Genomic DNA, 18,803 nt, shown 5'->3' with positions numbered 1-18,803 from the left:
TGCATCAGTTAGCCCAGAAAGGACAGGGAAAGGAGAGTTACACAGGTGCTCACTGTCATGACTCGGCCACTGTCCACGAAGTGTGCACTGTGATTAGCGTTAATTTTTTTCTAGGCAGTAGATCTGTTCGTATAACAGAAATTTAGTCCATTGAGTTAATCTACAAACCCTTCCTGCTCTGCTTCTGTCCATGGTTGCCATGTGACTGCCTGCCCGTGATTGGGCTGTGGAGGAGAAAATGTACTCATGGTTGAACTCTGATATTTCAGTCTGGTTTATAGTTTCACTTCTTCTGTTACATTAATAAGTTTCTGGTTTTCTTGCATCAGTGTGTCATGAGTTTGGTTAATGTGAAACCAGTCCATGGGAGCCCAGGGATGCTAACGGTATAATTTCTGAGCACACTGTCGCACTTCTACCCGTGCAGACCTGGCTGGAGGATGTCCGCCTTCCTCACTGATTTCTCCAAACAGCAGGGTCCTCTCTCACCCCCGGATGTGAGGCTGGGAGCTCTATGAGTTGGCCAGTCGGTGGCCAAGTCCACCAATCAGAAAATGATGAAGTACCCGGAAGTGGGCTTAATAGAATAAAAGGGCTTCCAGGTAGTCCGATGAGCTGTTCGAGTCCATTTGGTGAGAAGCTGTCCACTGTGGTTGAGCTGCTGCTTTGCTGTTGAAAAGTCTGGATTAGATGAAGGGATTTTAAAAAGGAGAAAGGAGTGATTTCAGGTGGTACGTCCACACCGGTGAGAAGTGATGGATGACCGCCTGTGTGAGGCATAGACAGAGTCTTACAAACTTCATAAAACAGCTTTAAATGCTCTGCCATCTGAGTGCACTTCATATGGGGTCCAGTTCATCACTGGTCGCGCTGAGAGGGCAAATAATTGATGATGGCGGAAAGGACACGGAGGCATCAAAAAGTCTCAGTCATGTTCCCTGTTTAAAGGATGTGGCACAATGTAGTATATATGAGCTGGTTTTTCACTGAACAATTTTTAGTGTTTTCTGGGACTCCCCAGTGCCCCAAGGCTCCATGCAGCTGGGTGTCCCCTCAGAGCAGCTCTGTCAGCGGTTGCCCTGGGCTGACGTGGTGTCACGGGGAGCAGGACGGTCAGCGTCCACGGCTCCTCCGAGATCCGTCTCCTCATCCGCACTGCCGGGTTGCTCATCCGTGTCTACTTAGTAGGTTTGCTGAGAATCACACGTGATCGTTGTCAGGTGTGATTTGTGATTGTCTCTGTGATTGGCATATAGTCAGTGTTTGATAGAAACCCTTGTTTTTTTAGTATAATTGTAGCAGCTAGATTGCAGTGGTTTTTAGTCTGTATTTTTTATAACTTTATTCTTATTTTTAAATATGCACTTATTTTTATTTATTTTTTTGGAGGTACTGGGGACTAAAGCCAGGACATTGTGCATGCTAAGTAGATGCTCTACAACTGAGTAATACACACCCTCCTTGTCTGCACTTGAAAATAAATATTGCAATACACAAAATAGATCTTAAACACCATCATGGGACCTAGTCTCTTTATAGACAATTGAACACGTATGCTATTTCAATAAGAATAAATGTTGTTGAGACATACATTTCTGAATCTGTTAATGTGCTTAAAAACGATCATAGGTAGTGATAAACACGAGTCTTTGATCCAGTACTTCTTAGGGTCTGTTTTGCCATCAATGGAAATTACATTCTACAGAGAAGGCTAATTTGGTCTCTTTGATATATGGATGGTTTAGCAGATGATCAAGGCTTTCAAAAGCTGACAGAATTGTATTTTAAACTAACTACAAAGTTATCTTCTAGAAGTTGGAATTCCTAAGCTTTTGAAGTGTCCAGTAATCCAGGGGGTATGTGTCTGTGTCTGTGTGAACGTTTGTGTGTGTGATTTCAGGAAGGTAGAAATAAGTTCCATATAGACTTCTGATACCTTTTTCCTCCAGTTCAAGGTGTAGGCATATATTTACACAAATAAATTGATATTCTTTTGTCATTTGGCATATTGGGAATAAGAGGTTGTCATACTTGTTTCAGAAGGGTTGGGGAGCATGAGCTTAGAAAACGGGAGGAGAAAGAGGCCGGGAGGCACTTCACACTCTGTGAAGGATTTGAGGAACAGTAGCTTTTCTTTTTTCTTCTAAAGCAAACTGGCGCTGAATTGTAACATACTATTACTCAGAATTGCTTTTCTGATCAGATACAAGTGCCTCTGATTTTTGAATGCAACTTGAATGATGAAATGTGTTTTAGCAGTTATCTTTAAAAGTTATTTTATTTTTCAAGTAAAAGGCTATAACCTGTTCTTTCTTCCAGCGGTACAAGACATGCTCATTAATCTATGTACATGATCTGTGTGCTTAGGTTTTTTTTTCTTTTTCTTTTTTTGAAATGCTTGTTTCATTGTGGTTTGAATGAATGTTTAAAATTTCTGGATTTTGATGTTTAGAACATGCTGATTTATGAGAACCTTTAAAAACCTGATTGTTGTTTGGTTCTTGTTTGTTGGGGCACCTTATTGATTTCTGTTGTCTGTTAAATAGGGAAATGCTTTCTCTAGCCTGCAGATCATTAAGTGAATGGTTTGCAGTGTGCCTTTAAAATTCTTTGAATGCATTGAGCATATTTGTCCAGTGAATTTTGAATCGACTCATTGTAATGACTTTGCTTTTGTTCTGTGGCTTTTGCTCTTCTCCACAAGAATTTGAATTCTCTGTTGCATTTTGTATACGTGTTCTTAACAGGGGAAGAAATTTTGCATTTTTTACAGAGCTGGGTTTTCCTATCCCCTCTGAATGCCATCTATAATTGATACAATAAAAATCTGTTATTGCAGTGCATAATTATTTCATAAACTATTTTTTGGCATAATCAGAAACAATGACAAAGAATGATAAAAAAAATACAAAAACCTTCCTTCCTTTGAAGAATAGAAATGAGGTGGTCAGGCTCACGCATGCTTTGTACCTGACACACTTACTCTCATTTCATTGTGTATCATGATTCGGAGATGGAGTTGCTTCAGGTTTGTAAATTTCTGTTTTAACATTTGTGTTGAATTCTTTCTCCAGGCTGATGTTTCCTGTTGTGTTTGTGGAAAGAGTAGAAGGGAAACAAATACTTTGTTTTGTTTTCAGGAGTCCTGAGTTGATGAGAAAAGAGTTGAGGTTGGGCTGAGGAAAAGAGTGACACTCCCTCTCCTCCCGGCTGAAATTGATAAACAAATAAATCAATTAAGTGTATCGATATTTGACCAATAGAAGTTAGCGAGCCCAAAATGGATAGATATGCCCAATGGAAATTACTGAGTTCACCTGTAGAATTATGTGCTTTACCAAGTAGAAGCAGCTTAGAGCAATCAGAAAAATCAGTAATATGATGAGATATAAAAGGGATATCATATCTTTTATTTCTGAAACTTTTCTACGGTAAGTTGTGTAGAGCTAAAATTAATTTTCAAGCACCAGGATTTAAGAGTGTGGGTGGTTCTGTAGGATCGTTATTCACGGATGTGCCTAGACCCTGCTAGAGTGGCTGAAGATGGCAGGAAAAGACCCAGAGGCAGGATTTGTCATCCTAGGGTGTCCTCCATAATGGTTCCATGTGAAAGCCCATGACTGGTTTAACAAACTGTAACACACCCCAGCCGCCTGTGAACTTTGATAAGAAAAACATATGCTTAGAAACTGCTTTGCAAGCAAGTGCCTGTGCATCCTCACACCAGTCTCCTTGCCTTAAAAAGGAGAGACAATGCTTTGCTTGCATAGTTGAGGTTTTAGATAGCACTCTGCTGGTTGCAAAGCAAGGACCATGGCCCTCAGCTATAAACGCTGGGCTAGTGTGCTGTTAGATAGCCTATTATCCCCAAAACAAGGACCTGGCTGGTCTGGTGGTCTGCTTTGTAATTCACATATCTAAAAATGTATCTTGTTCCCCTCACCCCATGACTTCCCTAAAGATACACTAATCCTTTGTACTCATTGTGGATTTTACAATCTCTGCCTCATCCCGTCTTTCCCGAAGTTCCTCCTTACTATCTCACAACGTTTGATGAATTTTTCCTTTGATTATACACAATAAATATGGGAGCATTTGAGAGGCTCGTGGAGTTGGCTCCCTACTCCCTCTCGATTTCTTAACTTTTTACACAGAGTCTTGAATAATCATTCCGTGCTGGTAAGACTTCTGCCAGCCAGATGCCACAGTTCCAGGTGAGAAGTATGCAGGCTTTTTCTCTCGTACCCGAGGGAGAGAGAGGAGAGAATTGAGATATGCTCCCCCGTGGTCCCTTCCTGCCCAAGGGCCACTGCAGTTCACCTGAAGCCTTCTGGCTTCTGCTCAGAGGGTCTCTGTCCCAGGACTGACTGCAGCCTTTCCTTCCCTTGTCAACATTTCCTTTCAGAATTTGGTCTGTTCTCTGCAATTCAACCCTGGCAGATGTGATGGTGGTCAGCGTGCTGGTGGGCAGTCATTTGGGGACTCCCAGGAGCCATGCTGATTCTCCTGAGTCTCTCAATCGGGGTTACAGAACAGTCGAGAACCGAAGGAAGCCCATTCACGTGAGGTCAACAGAGCATTACATCACTTTCATTTTATTTTTGAACTTTCAGTGGAGAAATTATTTGTAGCAAACTGTTCCAGATTTTCCGCCGCCTGCTTTCCTCATCACCACTTCCTTGCTGGCTCTGGTGCTTGTTTTACAGACCAGGTTTCTTCTCTGGTCATTTCTAGCAGCTGGGCTTGCCGAATCCTTGATCTGCATTTGAAGCAGAATGCTTCTTCGTGATGTGAAACTAATTTTCCTGTTTCTGAATATTTCGTGTACACTCAGCAACTGTTTCAAGTGAAATGCTCTTGTCCAATTTCGGTTAACTCACATTTGCTGATCTCCTGCTTTCATGCTGAGGGCAGTTTCTTCTTCCTGTAATAAAATTTAGCAATTTGCATTTACTATGGGAAGGTACTGGCCCGAGGTGCTTTTTTTCTTAACAATTTTAATACAATTCACCCATTAAAATGTACAGCGGTTTTTACTCTATGCCCAGAATTGTGCATCCCATTCAATCTTAGAACATTTTCTTCCCCCCAACAGGAAGCCCCGTATGCATAAGCAGATATTCCCATCTTCCCCATCCTCCCCCTTCCCCAATGAGCCACTCTTCTCTCTCTGTGGATTTGCCTGTACTGGAAATTTCATTTAAATCGAGTCACTTCATGTAAGTGGAACCGTCTATTGTGACTGACTTCTTTCACACTGAGTAACGTTTTCAATGTTTGTCCACGTTTTGGCCTGGGTCAGTACTCTATGCTTTGCTATTGCTGAATAATATTCCACTGTATGGCTGGGCGCCACTGTTTACCCATTCATCAGGTGATAGGCATTTGGGTTGTTTCTGCTTTTTGGCTGTGATGAGTAGTGTCGCCATGAATATTCCTGTAGGAGTTTTTATGTGGACATTTGTTATCATTTCTCTTACGTGTGTACCCAGACAGCAGAATTGCTGGGTCATTCAGAAACCAAATGTTCAACTCCCTGAGGACCTGCCAGGCTGTTTACCAAAGTGGCCACTCTGTGTTACGTCCTCACCAGCAACTGCTGCGAGCTCCGCTTCCTCTGTGTCCTCATTAGTGCTTGTTATTTTTTTTTTATTATAACCTATTGTTGTGGGTGTGAAGTGGTTTCTTCTAGTGGTTTTGACTTGATTTCCCTTAGAGCTAATGATATTGAACATCGTTTCATTGTGCTTTTTGGCCATTTGTATATTTTCCTTGAAAAATACCTTTTCAGATCCTTTATTCACCTTTTAATTGAGTTGCCTTTTTATTGTTGAGTTGTAGGGTTTTTTTTTTTTTTTTTTCATTTGGAGATACAAATTCCTAATGAGATAAATGATTTGAAAAAATTTTCTCCTGTGTATTGGTTTTTCACTTTCTGGATGGTGCTCTTTGAAGCAAAGTTTTAAATTTTGAGGAACTCCAATTTATCTCTGTTTTCTTTGTTCCTTGTGCTTTTGGGGTATTATTTAAAATCTGAGGTATTTTATTTAAAATTTTATATATAAAATAACTTAATTCGTAGGACCGTTCTAGGAGATGGGTGCGGTTGTTGTCCCCAGTCTATGGATAGGAGACTGAGATGTAGAAAATTTCACTGACATATCAGTGTCACAGCTACCTAGTGCTGTGGGAGTTCAGACCCTCATGTTTGTCCCCAACATCTGTGCTTTTCACCAACATGCTCCACTCCTTCCTGGAATCGTTAATGAAAAAGTGTTTCCGTTTTTGATTTCTTGTTAGTTTGTTTTCTCTTTGGTGACCTCATCTCCTCATTTTCTTTTCGGATATCAGTGTAGATTTATTTTAGGTCTCATGTAGGCAGAAGTATTGCTATCAGTTAACTTCTTTATTACTCACTCTCCGATGATGATTGTTGCTATTTGACCTAATCAAGTCATGCTTAACTCTTTCCTGCTCATGACACTGAAAAGTGTCATGACTTAAAGAATGCTCAAAGAAGAAAGTACTTGATTGATTTCATCTTGCTACCCAATCAAACCAATCAAATGAAAACCCGGTGTTGACACAGATTATAAGCCCTCCAGAATAGGGTCACTGTCTTCCTTGTGTTTCATTTGTTTGGTGACAGTGTCTGGATAGCGCCTTGCTGTCCAGCAGTTTTGTGAGGATACGGTGCTCGTGAATCATTGTAAGGACAGAATTTTGACAACAGACTATGTTGTTCATTTCACAAGGGAAAAGATAATATAGAAATACTGCTCAGATCTATTTTAAAATTAAGCTTGGAATTTTGAGAAGAATTCAAGAAACCATACAAAGATCTTTTTCACTAATTTTAGATCTATCTTAGACACATTATGGTTACATAGCAGAGTAACTTATCAAGTAGATTTGACAAGAGGTGTGTATTATTGATTTTTTGTTTTAGTTGAAATATTCTATCTGAGATAAAGTAATCAGTGCCTATAAATGCACAAATATGTTTGTATATCTATGCAACATGGGAGCAGACTTCATATGTTTCTATATAATACATATGACTGTGTGTTTTAATCTGTCTGTCAGTGTTTTTATAGTTTTTCAGCAATGTTGTAACTTTAGAATTCTTCTAAGAAATTCACTCTCAATACTACTGCAGTTTGTACTGTGTATCCTTTCTTATGCATGGGATTCCACTGTCCCCTCAGGGAGGAATTTCCTCTCCTATTGAGTTAGTAGCAGATTTAAAGGAACTTGGATTTCTAGGCCTTTGCTCTCCATGTGTTTGCAGTTGGCTGTCAATCACGATTTTCCCTTTCTTGAGTTTTCATTCTTCAATTAGAATTTTTGAAAATAACTACTAATATGTTTCACAGGTCTCCGTAGAAACTTGATGTGTTTGTGCTTTTCAGTTTTCAATTTATGAAAAATATAAATGCACCCTTGTTTTTAAGTAGTCCTTTTTCACTAGATATTTGTTTATCTCTTTATAGTTAAAATAATTTTTTTCCCAATGAATGAATCGTTGTGCATGTTTTAAAAAACCTTACTTTTTACTTTTCTTATTCTAACAGTTATATTCGTTGTAGAGAATTTATAAAATAAGGATAAACACAGTAATAACTTAAAATGGCCTCTAATCTCACCTGGAGATACAGTTGTAAGGTTTGAAATTGAGAATTACAAGTCCTCTCACGTTGTTCTTCTTTTTCAAGTACGTTTTGGTTACTGAGACCCTCGAATTCCCATATGAATTGTAGCAGCAGCTAGTCAGTTACTGCAGAGGAGCCCACTGGGATTGTGATAGAGACCACGTTGAATATGTGGATTGCTCTGTGGAGCACTGACATTCCAAGAGCGCTGTCATCTGATCCAGGAATGTGCGTGGTGTGTCTGTCCAGGTATTTAGGTCTTCTTTAATTTTTTTTCAACAATGTGTAGAGTTTACATAGTATTATTTTACTTTATTTTTTCCCTTTATACTGAGTAAAAGTGTGCAAGGTACCGGAATCAGAACTGTATTATAGCCCCACCACTTGCTGCTACAATGGACGCTGCGGTCTTTCTTTGCCCTCTGTAAAATCTTGCACAAAATAGGACCTAAGTAACTCTTTCTTTAATGAATGATTTTATGATTGCTGAATGATGCTTGAGAGTCCTTGTGATGATATCTTTTTCCCAGACTTTCCCCTTTTCTTAACTATGCCCTTTCTCTTCCTTTCTTCCAGCCTGGGTTTCAGCCTACCTGTGGCATTGATTTTCCCTATCTGTGGACTCTTCCTTTCACTAGTTCACGAGAATGTTACATGTGGGCTGTGGAAACTTGCTAGATGTCAAGAAAGAACCAATCCATTGCATGCTAGTATTTTTAGTGTGTGGTATTCTTTTATCTATTGAAATTAAATCAGGCTGACCCCCTGAGCTCTTTTCACCTTCCTACACATGATACTGCTCTGGTTGCTGCATGTGCCCTTCCCCCAGACTTGGTTTTGGAATTGAGTAAGTCACCATCACTGGAGACCACTCTTTTAAAGATGAGGAGGTCATTTGATCCTTCTCCCTGGTTGGGGACTTGGATGAGATGAGGTAACAGATAAAGAATAGAGCCCCAGCACATTCTGACCACTGCTCTTTCCGTTCCTTTCTCCAGGGGAAAAGAGTACAATTCAAAAATATAAAGATTGTGAGCTAATGAGATAGACAAGACAACCGATCATTTATTAAATGTCCTTTCATGCCAGAAACAAATGTATTATACACAAAATAAGCACACAAATCACGGTAGAACCGTGATTAAAAACGTGGGTCCTAGTTCGAGTCCTGCTCTGGAATGACAAGTCCTGTGAGATGGAGAACTGGTAGGCCGGCTTAGCGTCTCTCGGACTAGTTTTCTGTCCTGCAGAGATGGGGCTCACTAGGCGTCCCCCCCGTAGAGGTGCTGGGGTGGGTAAGTGACGCACGTGGGCAGCCCTAGCACAGCTGCTCGTTCCTCGTAAGTGCAGGAGAGCATAGCTTTTGAGGTGACGGCTTTATGACCGCCCCGTGAAGACTCTCAGTGCTTCTAAGGGATGCCTTGTGGTTTGGAGATGGGATTCTCACTTCTGTAAATACCCAAGGATTGTGTTATTGGGCCCTGCTGATTTGAATCTATTCTTTAGAAAGTACATATTGTAGATATGTTTTTCAAGCATGCATGCTTTTTTCTTTTATTATTTATAGTTCTACCCTCTCTCTTGGTGGGACTTTTCATGGAATCCAGGAAACAGCCCGAAACCACCTGCCTCTTCACACGTCTCAGTGGCGGTTTTCTTCCCTGACTAGAAGAGGGTTCTGCACAGGAAATTTTCTTTGTTCCCCTTTTCGTGGAGTCTCTCTGTCTGTCTGCCAACCTCTCACCTGTCCAACTGTCCATTTCTCTACCCACTCATTCTTCTGACTTGTTCCAAATAGCATTTCAGGCAGCTTACAGAAGAACAGATACCAAATAAGCAGATGAGAAAATAGGGCCAAGTTCAGACAGTGAGGCTAGGAGGCGAGCCTGTGTGAGGGTGGCAGGCATGAGAGACACGCGTCTGCCCTGTGACTTATAAGATCGACAGCAAGAGTGTGCCTGAGGCTCCCAGCAGACACAGGGAAACAGGGTGTGTGGGAGATGCTCACTGGCTGTGAAATAAATAAGTGGCTGAGGAGAAGCCCAGCCTTTCCAGCTACTAAGACTTAGGAGAATATTTTGAGTGTCTTCCAAAATCAGAATATTTCATCTTTTCCTTTTTCAGAGTTCTATGTATAGTTGGTTACATTCTATACATGGAAATTTCTCCAAAACTGCTTCCCACGTGTGTCCCATGGCTCGGAATGGGGTGGTTCTGCTCATTGACGGGTGTTGGCCAGAAACCGAAAATGACATCCTCCAAGAAGCCTGGGATTTGTCAGTTATGTTTTGTCAGTGCTGATGACTTCAGAAAATGCTTTCACAGTTCCTCTCCATCTGAGGCGGCAGCATGCTCTCTTAGCAGCATCAGGAGCTCAGGGCCACGGTATGATGGGGGCTGACTGCACTGCCTTCAAGACAGCTGAGGTAGTCACTGCAGGCGTGGTGCTTTCACGTAGTGCATTTCATGTTCTTTAATAGGCTTCAACAGGGAGTTAATTGTGTTAATTAACATGTAATAAATATGATGCTTTGTTGTAAAGACAGTTATAGGCAGAATATAAGCTGTGAAGACTTTAAAAAATGTTTCATTACTTAAATTTCAGCAGGGAAGATTTAGTTTATCTTATTTATGCCTCTCTTTAAAAGTAACAAAGAAACAAGACAGAAAAAGCAGAGGATGATTTCTGTTCTTCCTCTCGGCTTGCAGGTGCCCTCACCTCCAGTGGCATCCATCCAGACACCAGCACTGACACTGGCCGTGCTCAGAACTGCCTCAGCCCTGAAGATACAACTGACAAATAGAAGGGGGCCACGCCCTGTTACAGCAGGTGCTCTCACTTTGTGGGTCCTTATGTAACTGTGCGTTGTTATTCAGGATCGCCCATTCTACATTGTGTGACGCTGCTGCGGTGTCTCCTAGTTATTTATTTATGTAAGTACTTATGTATTTTCTCCAATGCATGGTACTAGACATCTAAAAATGATTTTTTCAGATGAAAAATAATGTGTATTTAATATAATAAGTCTGAAAAAAGGGGCAAAATAGGGTAGCCTTGTCCCACTACTCAGAGACAGTAATTAACACTTTAACTTCTATTTTCTGTTCTTTTCATCAGTGTGTATCACCTCTGTCATAAAAACCAGTGAGCACTCTGTGCCTGTTTACTGTGTGGAGACCTCCATTTTCCATTCGGCTTATTACATGTTTTTCTGCAATATTCTATCTCCCCTGGCATGATTTTTAATGACCACTATAGCATTCTGTCTTGTGGAGGCATCGTCCATTTTACTTCGGACTTAAATAAACTTTTAAATTCAAGTATACTTAACTGAAATACTGAAAAGGGAACTGTGGTGGTACTTAAAGGCCCCTAACTCCCTTCCCCTTATTTCCTGAGTGTAAAAGCTGTTGACAATATGGTGTATATATTTCATGACCTTTATGCCTATGACATATATATATATACCCATAAATACATACATACCTACATACATACACGTATATGAGAAATCTATGTATATGTGTGTATATATATGCTTTATTGAAAAATAAGACCGTACTATATGTGTTCTGCAGCTCGCTTTATTCACTCACGGGTATATCATAGACGTCCTCCCACTCCAGACTCACCCGGTCCTTTCAGATAGAATGGAGGGGTCTCCTGATGTGCAGGTGTGGTCTCTTGTGGAAGGACACCTTTGGTGGGAGAGTGATGTGGACAAGGCCCTGGACAATGCCGAATCGCCGGCCCCTTCAGAGCCCACGTCTCGCCGTGATTTACCGCATCATTTTCTTGATGTTGGACCCTTAAGTTTTCTCCATTTTCCACTTTCAGAAAGGATGTTTGACTGGCATCCCTCTTGTACAAACATACCTGTGATCTTGTATGAGTATTCCTTTAGTTAAGGCTTCTGGAAATTTTGTCCCTGGATGTGATATTTACATTCATCACAGGCTTCTTTCAAGTGACTCTAGAAATTGCTTCTCCAGTGGGGAATGAAAATCTGTAGAATAACTTATGTAACCAATTCTCTATCACAGGATATGATTTCACTTCAGCTTTTCATCCCACCATTGTAAACAGTGCTGTGTAAATGCTCTGATGAGTACATCTTTTGAACTGATTTTTTTTCTAAATGAAATGATTCCTAGAAGTTGAATTGAGTCTGTGTGTACACACGTTTTTCAGAGTTTACATATCCATTGACATGTCGTCCTCCAAAATGTCGCTCACAGTTTGTTCTCTCACAGATGGACACTAGCTAGAATATCTTTTACAAATATTTGCCAATATGATGAGCAAAATTGCTTTTTCATTGTTTTAGTTTGTATTTGATGACCAGTTATTGAGCATTTTTCACTCATTAGTCATCTGACTTTTTAAAAGTGAATGATCCCTTTTGTCCTTTGCACACATTTAAGTGAGGGAGCTTCTTGTTGCTTTGTGACAGCTCTTTGTATGTTATGAACATTAACCCCTTGTCTTCGTCAACATGTATCACAGAGCTTTTTCTTGTCATTTCTTGCCTTTCATTTTGTTCAGTAGGTTTTTTATTTTCGTTGTGGCTCAAAATATTCTTAAGATAGTAAATGTCTTCCTTTTGGGTTTTATCTTTGTTATTCTTAGAAATACTTTCTTATAATGGTATAAATCTCTTATGTAGGTTTATTTAATGTCTAAGATGGAGATGATAATAGTACTTGTTATAGTGAGGAGAACTTGAATTAAGGTGAGCAAAGAGTTGTATTTGCTGTTATTAGTATTTTAATATTTAAACCACTATCTGTAATTTTTTTTGTGGTCATTATGACAGGAATAGAATTTGTTCTTTCCAGGTGATTCTCTGATTGTCCCGGGAGAATTATTGAATTCATACTTTGCTCTTTGATTTGAAATCCCACATGCACAAAATACTTATGTACACTAGAGTCTCTTTTTGAGCTCATGCTATATTTCTGTCAATCTTACTTCCTTACTCCAGCGCCATATCTTACATATTGTAAAAATTAATTATTATCTGACAGTGTGATATTTTTTTGTTCTTTTCTTCCATCCCAAACTTTCTTGGCTATTATTATGAATTTATTATTCCTGAAGAATTCTAAAATATTTTGTTCAAGTTAAAAAAAAGTCAGATAAGAGTATTCATGGGATTTTTATTAAGTTTTGAATTATTTTTAGGAGAACTTACATCTTTACAAAACTGTTTTCCTCCATGCAATATGTTGATGTCTCTACATTCACACCTCTTATTTACCCCTCAGTACAGTCCTGTAGTTTTCTCCATGTACAACATGGGCATTAATTTTGAGTTTATTCCAGATTATTGTTGAAGTTTTTGTTAATTTTGTAAGTGAGAATTTTTTGCTATTATATTTTTTAACTGTTTAAACTGACACCTAGGAAGGCAGATTCGGTTTGTAAATACTCACTTTGTAACAAATCATTTAAAATTGTAAGTATTAAGTAATTGTTCGAGGATCCTTTCTTTTGTGTTTTTAAAAATTTGTTTCCAATATTATCAAAATGGTCATAGCTAAGAAGTATAGGTGTGGAGACAGATGGAGAGAGGTAGTGTGGCTCATGTACAAACTGTGAGCACTTTCATGGCTGCCTTTAGGCTGGAGAAGCCCCAGAAGAGCCCAGGTTAGACCAGGGGTGGCTTTGTATGCACTTGAAAGCCAGCTTTCCTACCTGTATGGTGAAGCCTGGTGGGCGTGGCAGGTAGATGATCAAGGTCTGATCAAGGTCATTGGCTGCACAGAGCGCTGTGTCTGTGAGAACTGGAGTCCATCGCCATGGGAAATGCTTGGCGCCAGGAACACTGCAGGGGAGCTGGGGAGTGTGTGTGTTAAGGATTTTCCAGTCCTGGGAGTGGGAAGATCACACTCTGCATTCAGATCTGAGTTTGAATTCATCCTCTCTTATTTACTGGTCCTCTGACTTTTGTCAAGTTATCTACCCTCTTTGAACTCCTATTATCTTATCTCTCAAAATAGGAGAATTACGGCCTGCTGCTAGAGTGTTTGATCAGGGTAAATGATTTGTTTCTATAAGATGCCACGTACAGTCACAAGCTCAGTGAGAAATGGGCTGTCACCTCTTCATCTGCAACTCAGTGCTCGACAGGACATCGGGGCAAAGCCAGTCCGTAATTTGTTTGTGATGCAATGAGGAACAAAATTAATGTCTTGCCTTTCCCTTGCAGTATTCTTACTCCTTTGCTTCATTTACTTCTTTCCTCCTTTCCTTTTCCCTCCTCCACCAAAAGATCCTGAGACTCTCTCAGAAAACTAGATTCAAATTACTTTAAAGGGTGTCTCATCCTCATGATATGACAGTAACATAAAAAAAATCTGTACAGATCCCAGACGTCATTGTATTTGATTTACACACACACATGCACACCCACACACACACACAATCAGCCTACCTACAACTTGCTGAGGGAGAAGGACCAATTTTTCTGAGTTTTCATTCACTGAGCGTGAGAGCAAAGTCTCTTACGCAGACTTTCACCTTGCTTAGTGCATGGTGTTTTTAATTGGATTTCTGCTTTGTGGCCATAGAACTATTCTTATAGAAAAGAGTTTGTGGAGACATAGACATTCTGCTGGGATATTGGTGTCAACATATTTGAGTTGGAAAGGACTTAGGACAGCATAGAGTCGTAACTTTTTATGGGTGAGAATCCATGATGGTGTAACTTGGACAAGAACCTGGGTCTTCTGTCTTCGTGTCCACGTAGATGAAGAGGCAACAGGGCGGGAGATGGCAGGGATCCTTCTTGCTTGAGTTCCAGGGTCTTGCTAGTTTTCATTGCTCAGCTGCCTTTAGTTTAGGTCCGTGTGGCCTCTCATGGGAAGGTCACTCTGTCCTGAAAGACTGAGTTTCTAATCAGCAAAAAGCCCTGGACCCACTCATATTTCCCAGAGTTTTTCTGCTGTCCTGCTGACAGTTTATATAAATGATACCTAAGAAACTACTGGATATAAAATCCTTATTGTTATCATTTGCCCTCAAGTTCCATAGGAATGGGGTGCTGTCTCAGGCTGTCTAAGGCTAGATCTGAACAAAGATAGGGTGATAGGCTGTGCTGCTGGACCCTTCCCATTCGGAAGAGATTTCCACCTTAGTTTTTAGAATCAGACAGATGAGTTCAAATCTTGCCTTTACCAGTTATTAGCTTTGTGAACTTGGGGAAGAAACTGTACTTGTTTGTGTCCAATTTTCTTTATCTGTAAATAAGTTCAGTATTTACTTTAGGGTTTTTGTTTTAGAACTGAATGAGCTAATTTCCTCATTTATACCTAAAATACTGATCGCGTGGTTCTATGCTGGTGCCTTGGTAGAAGATTACTAAGGGACTCAACAGTGAGAATGCAGGTGGGGGACCCCTGGATCATAGAGCTTATATTCCAGGATATGCTTGTAAAAGACTGGATGTGCAGTGGATTTTTAGTAAATATCCATTCCTTTCCTTATCCACATTGATTGTGTATATATCTTTGTACAATATATGAACAATTTTTTATTGCAATTTAAATATCTTTGTAGTATTTATGTTATGTAGCTATAACAAAATACGTGAAATAAAATGATTTGTCTTTTATTTTCTTTTCAATATGCAAAACAAAATAAAATAGAAAAGAAAAAAAGGTTTTGAAGGAGTAGAAATAATTTTATTTCTGTGGAATCAATTCCCTATGTTAGGTTTTTTAGTTGTGTTGTTAATAAGCATATAAAATTGATAGGTTGTGACTTCAGTGTTGATAGCTAGGTGAGTGTAGTTTCTTTTTGTGGTTGTCTTTGATGAATTATTTGCACTAGATCATAAATGATGTGCATGTTACATATTGGAAACGAGGAAAAAGTGGAGACATACTGCCTCCAATGCAGTCATCTTGTTACCAAGTCGAAACTCGTACTGCTTGCTGTATGACAGGCCAATAAATCGGGAGATTGAGGTGTTGGAGCAAGGAATAGTGACTTTATTTGAAAAGCTGGCAGACCCAGAAGATGGCTGAATGACATGCTGGAGAACCGTCTCCCCCAAGTCAGAAATCAGTCCACTTTTATACTAAAAAGGGGCGGGGATGCCCTGTTGATACTAAAAATTCTTTGGATCACATGTCTTACTTGTTTGTTATGATCCAGGAAGTTTTTTCCCTTCATTGCTCATTCCCATACCTAGAATCACACTATTACAATTACTTTATTCAGGGTTATAAATTTTTTCTATTTCTTCAAGATGTTTAGCCATCATCAATTTTGTAGGCCTAGTTACACTTTGGGAAATGTAACAGACAATTTTATAAAATAGACAGGATATAAGTAATACAGCTAGTAACGTTAATAAAGTCATGATTAAGAATTTAATAATCGGGAAGTTGTATTTTGGGGTTAAAATTTTGCTTGTGTTTCTGATTGAGTTTGAGTGATCTTATGAGAATGTTCATATTTATGGTCAGTCTCAGAGCAGGTATTAATTGGTCAGGTGACGTCTCCCACCTTGTAAGATCAACAAAGGTCTAAACAGAACTATAATTTCTTTTTAGAATAACGTTTCTGAGGGCTATCTAGTTAGAGCCTTGGAGTAGGGAAACCCACCAAGGTAACATAGAAGAACTAGACATAGGTAATTTACCATAAACTTAACAATTGGAGTAGTTCATAATCAAAGGTAGGAGAAATTATCACAGTAATTTTTATGCAGGCCTGGTACGGTGTCTTGGGTCAGCTGTCTACCTCAGATATCATCTTCTTGTCATCCTGGCCTGGTAGCTTTTTCTCCATTTGGGCATTGTTTTAAGGTGAGCAGTGCTCTATAGGCCAGTGCATTGCAGGGGCTATTTCTGATAGGAAATGAACCCGAAAGTCCGTTTCCTTCAACTTTGGTGTGTATGGTCTATTTAAGAGTACCTGATAAAGGGTCCTTCCATTCAGGTTGGAGACAGTTCTTTAAGTCATGCCTGTTCCAGTTTGTATACTCCCCTGGCTGCAGGTCATGGGGCATTGGAATTTTACCCAAGGATAGATTAGTGAGCTTCAGAAACAAAGCTAGAGTATCCTATTAATAATTCAGTTAAACTGTACAGCAATGTGACATAACAGCAAGGAATGGTTGGGAAGTGTGTTAGTAAATACGGACGTCAACAAAACTAGAATTTAATATCCACTAAAATATAATCTTTTTTCTCTCTAAAGTTACCCTCATTTTTCTCAAATAAAGCCATGTCAAGATTAATTGCTTTACAAGTTGTCTGATTATTTGATCATATAAGCTTTTTTAAATTGGCTGTGTTGGAACTTTTAATTAGGAGTCTCAGGGTAGAATGTTAATAAGGTTTGCTAAGGCCAGGAAAGCCCCGTCAAGGGCTTGTCATGGATTTCTGCCTTACAGATTTAGGTAAATTCTTTTCTCTTTAAAATCCTTAAAATACCTTGAGATTCCTATATCTGTTAGGAGATGATCTTCCTCATTTGTCTGATAGAGCCACTGGGGACCTAAGAGTTTTTAGTCTATTGAGGGATCAGATAGAGAGAAAAGATAACTGTTCCAAGTCTGATTACATAGGTATAATTTATCAAATTGCTGTGAATCATAGCTAGCTTAAAGAGAAGAGATTCTTTATGTCTGGGAAACAGGTTAAAAGCCAGTAGTATTTTAAACAAAATCAAAAATTATAACCATATTCACCAGTTTACTCAGTCCAATGTAACTAATTCTTTTAATCACAGTTTTCATTGGAAATTTAAAATTTCTTACCCAGTTTATTTCACTGCTATAGTTTGAAATTTATTAGAAATCAGTAAATCTCCTTGAAGAGCAAGCATTTTGCAAAACCATCAGAAGACAACCATTAACTGTCTATAAATGACAAAAGATTTAAAATCATGGTTAAACACCGTTACACTATAATCGATAAAGAAACCTGGTCACTATACCCAGAATTATCACTGGTAACATTTCAGATATACCAGAATTTTAGGGAGTCCATATAATTTCTACAATATCTATATTAATAACATTTTCTCATACAATATAACCTTAGAAAATTTATTATTCATTTGACAATACCATGTTATTTAACATGCCAAATGAAATTTACTAGATTAAAATCTCTCTTTGGGATGTTTCAGGGGCCCTCTGTAGCATCCCAAACTTAACTGGAGATTAAAAGAACTTTAATTAGAAATTGATATTTGGGGAGCTTGTTTAAAGATTTCAGAACACTTGGTCAGATAAACATATAGATCACTGTAACGTAGTACTAACTCATTAACAAGAAAATGCGTCAAAGGTAATGGCAGAACAGATCAGTTAAGTGGTATAAGAAGTTTTACAATCTGTTACTGAAGGTGGATTAACATTTTAAGAAAATTTTTTCCTCTTAACAGCGAGAAAACCAAATCTAGTCTTGTACCTGCTTACTTCTAAGATTCATTTACTTTGCCCAAGTTGATTCTAAACTTAGCCAATTCTGACCACGTATGAAACACTTTCCTCAGGGTTCCACTTCCACAAGCCTTCCATAGCTTTCTATACTCATATTAGTGTGTCCCTTATTTTCTCTTCCATTCAGAAGTAACCAGCTTCAGGAGAAATCCACTATTTTTCATTAACAAAATATAATTCCATTCTTATATCTTCCTTTACACATTTATCTTACTTTCCTAGGATACTGAGATCATTCCCTTAATAATAGAGACTATTTCAGGGTGGCATCATCCATTTATTAGTATTTCTAAACACCTTTATTTTCTCTGTAAGAGGAAGTTACATGTTAAGTAATTCATATTTCAATCTTATTTTATCTGAAAATGGCATAGCTATTTAATAAAATCCTATCATTTGACTTAATTTAGCACAACTCTAGAATTTAAAGTTACCAAACATTTAGAGATTATCTTAAGCATACATTTTAAAAATATATTTTAAAAATTTACCCAAAGCTCTCATCTCATTTGCATTTAATTTACTTAAAATTTTACCACACCACATTACTGTTTTTTTTTTTCTTGACATATCTGCAACAGATATAACAGGATCTTATTTGACTTTCATTAAACCTAGGTACAGTAAAAGCATTATACTTAATATTGATGACTTTAAAGATGTCTATATTAATTAGAACATTCTTAAA

The 18,803-nt window shown here is 38.7% G+C and overlaps 1 long non-coding RNA gene across 1 annotated transcript in view; it reads left to right on the top strand.

Annotated features, from left to right (window-relative positions):
* The window catches only part of LOC141579545 (uncharacterized), a 50,023-nt gene that overhangs the window by 12,650 nt on the left and 18,570 nt on the right, over positions 1 to 18,803 (top strand). The window contains exons 2-3 of the long non-coding RNA XR_012511113.1: positions 7,716 to 7,901; positions 10,362 to 10,586. This is a non-coding gene — a long non-coding RNA (uncharacterized LOC141579545). The remainder of the gene's footprint in view (positions 1 to 7,715; positions 7,902 to 10,361; positions 10,587 to 18,803) is intronic.

The sequence above is a fragment of the Camelus bactrianus genome, chromosome 13, assembly GCF_048773025.1.
Source record: "Camelus bactrianus isolate YW-2024 breed Bactrian camel chromosome 13, ASM4877302v1, whole genome shotgun sequence".
In the NCBI taxonomy this organism is placed as follows: Eukaryota; Metazoa; Chordata; class Mammalia; order Artiodactyla; family Camelidae; genus Camelus; species Camelus bactrianus.
This window is presented reverse-complemented; position numbering and strand designations above follow the sequence as displayed.